Source organism: Canis aureus, chromosome X, assembly GCF_053574225.1.
Source record: "Canis aureus isolate CA01 chromosome X, VMU_Caureus_v.1.0, whole genome shotgun sequence".
Lineage (NCBI taxonomy): Eukaryota > Metazoa > Chordata > Mammalia > Carnivora > Canidae > Canis > Canis aureus.
In genome coordinates this window covers 86,056,115-86,062,786 of record NC_135649.1, presented here as the reverse complement: position 1 = coordinate 86,062,786, position 6,672 = coordinate 86,056,115, and positions in this window count along the sequence as shown.

Here is a 6,672-nt window from a genome sequence, read left to right as displayed (position 1 = left end):
AAAGAATGGGTAGATTAATCATTTCAGAGCCCAACCTGTCATCTAGAATCGTTTGGAAGTCTATCTGCCTAGGAATAAAAAATAAAGATTTATGGTTTGATATGAGTACCTACAGTCTGATGCTTTTTATGGTTTCAACGACTTTGAGAAAGATCTATATAAAGATCTCTAAGTTAGAGACTATAATAAATGCCACTGAAGTAAACATATACTACTACAATAAATGATAGAGCAAGAAAACTAAATGAAAAAAAGAGAAAAAGAAGCTAGTAAGGTCAGACACATACACAAACAAAATGTAGCCTGTGTTGTTTATTGAGAGCCAAGAAACATTCATAAATGGAAAGGAAATTCCCCAAGGAAGCATATGGGCTTCACTATGTATGCTTCAGAGGGAATATGCTTATTCAGCCGGGCATACAGTAGGACCTTCTCTGTATTAATAGAGATACAGGATAACTGTGACATCCATCCTATAAACTAATCATGTTATACCAGTTTTATATACTCTGGTTTTAGGCTGAAGGATTTATCCTATAAAATAGCCAAGGTCACATAATTAGAATGTCTTATGTCAAACTTCTGATTCTAAAAATGATATTTGTCCTTCAAGTCACAGAATTTACACATGGTCTGATTTATTTCTCAATTTCTTAGCTTCAGTACAAGGGTTCTCTAGGCTACAATTATTTACTTGAACACATTTGCACTGAGACAGTGCATTTTTTGTAGGGCACCGAAGTACATGCTTTTGCTCTGATTAAGTCTTCTCTTTATGTATGAATGAGTGTTTTCACAATTGCAGTGGCTAAGGATGAGTTCATCAAGAGTAATGTTCTCAGAGGCTGTGGGCGTTTTGCTTTAGGAGGCAATAATGAGAAATTTTCCGTGCTAACTTGGACACAGCTGATGATTTGAACTACTTTAAAGTATGTGGGTGGAGGCCAGAGTTTTGTTAATAATAATCATAAAAAAGGAATATGTATGGAGCAGAGAGAAGGGATGCATAAAGAAATGTTCTCTGGTCAAACCAGTAACCTACACTTCTGGTGGCTAATTTTATGTATTAATTTGACTGGGTGCCCAGATACCCGGTTAAATATTCTTTTGGGTATCTGTGACGGTATTTCTGGATGAGATTAGCATTTCAGTTGGTAGACTGAGTAAAGCAGATTGCCCTTCCTAATGTGGGTGGGCCATATCTAATCCATTGAAGGTGTGAATAGAACAAAAGGCTGAGTAAGGAGAATTTTTTCTCTGCCCATCTTTAAGCTGGGATGTCAGTCTTCTCCTATCTTCAAACTCAGACTCAGACTGGAACACACCATCAACTCTCCTGGTTCTTAGGCCTTGAGATAGCCCGGAACTATACCACTGGTACATCTGGGTCTCCAGCTGGCCAACTGCAGGTCTTGGGACTTCTTAACCTCCATAATCACATAATACAATTCCTTATAATAAAATGTATATTCTATTTTTGTTTCTCTGGGGAACCCAGATGAAGTCACCTACGTGCTGAACCTGACAGCTAGAGTACATAATTTTTTAGCATACCCATCTGTCTCTGAGAAAATATGTCATGATTTACTTGAGTCTTTCTTTCATTTTAAGATAAACAACTAATGATTAAAAAGAATACAGTTCGGGCAGCCTGGGTGGCTCACCGGTTTAGCACTGCCTTCAGCCCAGGGTATGATCCTTGAAACCCAGAATCAAGTCCCATGTCAGGATCCTTGCAGGGAGCCTGCTTCTCCCTTTGCCTGTGTCCCTGCCTCTCTCTCTCTCTCTCTCTCTCTCTGTGTCTTTCATGAATAAATAAATAAAATCTTTTTTTTTTATGATAGTCATACAGAGAGAGAGAGAGAGAGGCAGAGACACAGGCAGAGGGAGAAGCAGGCTCCATGCACCAGGAGCCCGACGTGGGATTCGATCCTGGGTCTCCAGGATTGCGCCCTGGGCCAAAGGCAGGCGCCAAACCGCTGCGCCACCCAGGGATCCCATAAATAAAATCTTTTAAAAATAAATAAACAAATAAATAAATAAAATACAGTTCGACTTTAGCAACATGATTCAAATAACTAAAATATTTCATGTAGGAATTAATATTTTCACTTACTAGCAAATGTTAAATACCACAGTTTGCACTTTGCTTCACTGTTTTAAATTTTATTTTATTTTATTTTATTGGTTTTTTTGTTTTAAATTTTAAAAACAAATACAGACTCCAAGTGATAAACCCAGAAGGATCAAATTGAACCATCTCATCTTCTTCTGGTTCATAATTACTGTGCTATCATTGCTTATGTCTCTTTTTTTTTCCTTTTTTGAAAAACTTATTTATTTTAGAGAGAGATAGTGAGAGGGTGGGGAGGGGGGCAGAGGGAGAAGGAGAGAGAAACTTAAGCAAGACTCTATGCTGAACACTGAGTACCACACAGACCTTGATCTCATGAGCCTGAGATCATGACCTGAGCCAAAACCAAGAGTTGGACACCTAACCAACTATGCCACTCAGGTTGTGAGTGCCTATTATTGATGCGCCTATCATTGTTTATTTCTTTTTTGTTTTGAAGATTTTATTTATTTATTCACGAGAGACAGAGAGAGAAAGAGGCAGAGACATAGGCAGAGGGAGAAGCAGGCTCCCCACAGGAAGCCTGATGAGCGACTCGATCCCAGGACTCTGGGATCATGACCTGAGCCAAAGGCGGATGTTCAACCACTGAGCCACCCAGGTGCCCCTCATTGCTTATTGCTAATCAACTCTTTAATCTCAGGAATATGCATTATCATAGTAATTAGAGACAAAAACTGTGCCTAAATTCTGATAATTATGAACTATTACATTAAAAAAATTTATTTATTTATTTATTCATGACAGAGAGAGAGAGAGAGAGAGAGAGAGGCAGAGACACAGGCAGAGGGAGAAGCAGGCTCCATGCTGGGAGCCAGACACAGGACTCGATCCTGGGTCTCGATCCCGGGACTCCAGGATCGCACCCCAGGCCAAAGGCAGGTGCCAAACTGCTGAGCCACCCAGGGATCCCCGAACTATTACATTCTTACTCTCCAATCAGACAGAAGATAAATATTGTAGGATCTCACTTATATGTGGAATATAAAAAAGGTGAACTCACAGAACCAGAGATTAGAATGGTGGCTTCCAGATGCTGAAGGGTGGGGGAATTGAGAGATATTGGGCAAAGGGTATAAGATTCCAGTTATTAGATTAATAAATTCTGGTGATGTACAGCATGGTGATTTTAGCTAATAATACTGTATTATATACTTGAATGTTGCTAAGCCAATGAATCTTAAATGTTCTCAGCACCAAAAAGGAATGGTAACTATGTGACAGCATGGCGGTGTTAGCTAATGCTATTGTGGTAATCTGCAACCTATAAATGCATCAACACACTGTTTTCCTTTTTTTTTTTTTATTTATTTATGATAGTCACAGAGAGAGAGAGAGAGAGGCAGAGACACAGGCAGAGGGAGAAGCAGGCTCCATGCACCGGGAGCCCGATGTGGGATTCGATCCCGGGTCTCCAGGATTGCGCCCTGGGCCAAAGGCAGGCGCCAAACCGCTGCGTCACGCAGGGATTCCCTATTGTGGTTACATCATATAAAATCCTGTTTATTGAAGCTGTCAAGAAATTCAATTTAAAAAGAAAAGGTGAGGGAACCCTGGGTGGCACAGCGGTTTAGCGCCTGCCTTTGGCCCAGGGCGCAATCCTGGAGACCCAGGATAGAATCCCACGTCGGGCTCCTGGTGCATGGAGCCTGCTTCTCCCTCTGCCTGTGTCTCTGCCTCTCCCTCTCTCTCTCTCTCTCTGTGTGTGACTATCATAAATAAATTTAAAAAAATAAATAAATAAAAAGAAAAGGTGAGATTCAAACCCAGATTCTCTAATTATGAATCCCATCCTCTTTACCCTACTCCAGGAGTCCTTTCATCTGTTAATGAAGGTCCAAAGGAGAATGTTTAGGATTTTCTTTTTTTTCTGCCTCCTGTATGTTCATCTGTTTTGTTTAATAAATTCCATATATAAGTAAAATCATATTGCATTTGTCTTTCTCTGACTTATTCTGCTTAGCATAATACCCTGTAGTTCCATCCATGTCATTGAAAATGGCAAGATTTCACTCTTTTTGATGGCTGAGTACTATTCCATTGTATATGTATTTCACATCTTCTTTATCCATTCATTACTCGATGGACATTTGTGCTCTTTCCATAGTTTGGCTATTGTTGATAATGCTGCTTTTAAACATTGGGGTGCATGTGCCCCTTTGAATCTGTATTTTTGTATCCTTTGGGTAAATACCTAGTAGTGCAATTGCTGGGTTGTAGGTTACTTCTGTTTTTAACTTTTTTGAGGAACCTCCATACTGTTTTCCAGAGTGGCTGCACCAGTTTGCATTCCCACCAACTGTGCAAGAGGGTTCCCCTTTCCCCACATTTGCACCAATAGCTATTGTTTCTTGTGTTGTTAATCTTAGCCGTTCTGACAGGTGTGAGGTGGTATCTCATTGTGGTTTTGATCTGCATTTCTCTGATGATGAGTGATGCTGAGCATCTTTTCATGTGTTTGTTGGCCATCTGGATTTCTCCTTTAGAAAAATATCTATTCATGTCTTCTGCCCATTTCTTAACTGGATTATTTGTTTTTTGGGTGTTAAGTTTGATAAGTTCTTCATAAACTTTGGATACTAACCTTTTATCACATATGTCATTTGCAAATATCTTCTCCCATTCCATAGGCTGCCTTTTAATTTTGTTGATTGTTTCCTTTGCAGTGCAGAAGCTTTTTATCTTGCTGCAGTACCAGTTGCTCATTTTTGCTTTTGTTTCCCTTTCCTCCAGCATAGTGTCTAGTAAGAAGTTACTCTGGCTAAGGTCAAAGAGGTTGCTGCCTGTATTCTCCTCTAGGATTTTAATGGATTCCTGTATCACATTTGGGTCTTTTATCCATTTTGAATATATTTTTGTGTATGGTGCAAGGAAATGGTCCAGCTACATTCTTCTGCATGTTGCTGTCCAGTTTTCCCAACACCATTTGTTGAAGAGACAGTCTTTTTCTTTCCATTGGATATTCTTTCTTGCTTTGTTGAAGATTAGTTGACCATTGAGTTGAGGGCCCATTCCTGGGTTCTCTATTACATTCCATTGATCTATGTGTCTGTTTCTGCACCAGTAACGTACTATCTTGATCACTATAGCTTCGTAATATAGCTTGAAATCAGGAATCATGATCCCTCCAGCTTTTCTTTTCTTTTTCAGGAATGCTTTGGCTATTCAGGGTCTTTTGTGGTTCCATACACATTTTAGGATTGTTTATTTTAGCTCTATGAAAAATTCTGGTGGTATTTTGATAGGGATTGCATTAAATATGTTGATTACTTTGGGTAGCACAAACATTTTAACAATGTTTGTTCTTCCAATCCATGACCATGGAATATGTTTCCATTTCTTTGTGTCATCTTCAATTTTCTTCATAAGTGTTCTAGTTTTCAGAGTACAGATCTTTTACCTCTTTGGTTAAGTTTACTTCTAGGTATCTCATGGGTTTGGGTGCAATTGTAAATGGGATCAATTCCTTGATTTCTTTTTCCATTGCTTCATTATTGGTGTAGAGAAATGCAACAGATTTCTGTACATTGATTTTATATCTTGCAACTTTGCTGAATTCATATATTAGTTCTAGCAATTTTTTGGTGGAGACTCTTGGGTTTTCTACATAGAGTATCATGTTGTCTGCAAATATTGAAAGCTTGACTTTTTCCTTGCCAACTTAGATGCCTTTTATTTCTTTTTGTTGTCTGATTGCTGAGGCTAAGACTTCTAGTACTACGTTAAATAGTAATGGTGAGAGTGGACATCCCTGTCTTGTTCCTGGTCATAGAGGAAAAGCTCTCAGTTTTTCCCCATTGAGGATGATATTAGCTGTGGGTTCTTCATATATGGCCTTTATGAAGTTGAGGTATGTTCGTTCCATCTATTACTACTTTATTGAGGGTTTCTATTAAGAATGGATGCTGTATTTTGTCAAATGCTCTTTCTGCTTATATTGAGAGGATGATATGGTTCTTATTCTTTCTTTTTTTTTTTAAAGATTTTATTTATTTATTCATGAGACACACACACACACACACAGAGAAAGAGAGAGAGAGAGGCAGAGGGAGAAGCAGGTTCCATGCAGGGAGCCAGATGTGGGACTCAATCCCTGGTCTCCAGGATCGCACCCCCAGGCCGCAGGCAGCGCTAAACCGCTAAGCCACTGGGGCTGCCCCCTTTTATTTTGTTAATGTGGTGTATCACGTTGATTGATTTGCAAAATGCTGTACATCTTAAACTTACACAATGTTATGTGTAAGTTATATCTCAATAAACCTGGGAAAAAAAAGAAAAGATGAAAGGCTAAAAGTAGTTCAAGAAGTTAGAAAACAACAAGTAGGGAAAAAAATAAACTTTAAAAGGGAGGAGCAGAAATTACTGAAAAAGAATCTCAAATCAAAAGGAGGGATCCCTGGGTGGCGCAGTGGTTTGGCGCCTGCCTTTGGCCCAGGGCGCGATCCTGGAGACCCGGGATCGAATCCCACATCAGGCTCCCGGTGCATGGAGCCTGCTTCTCCCTCTGCCTATGTCTCTGCCTCTCTCTCTCTGTGACT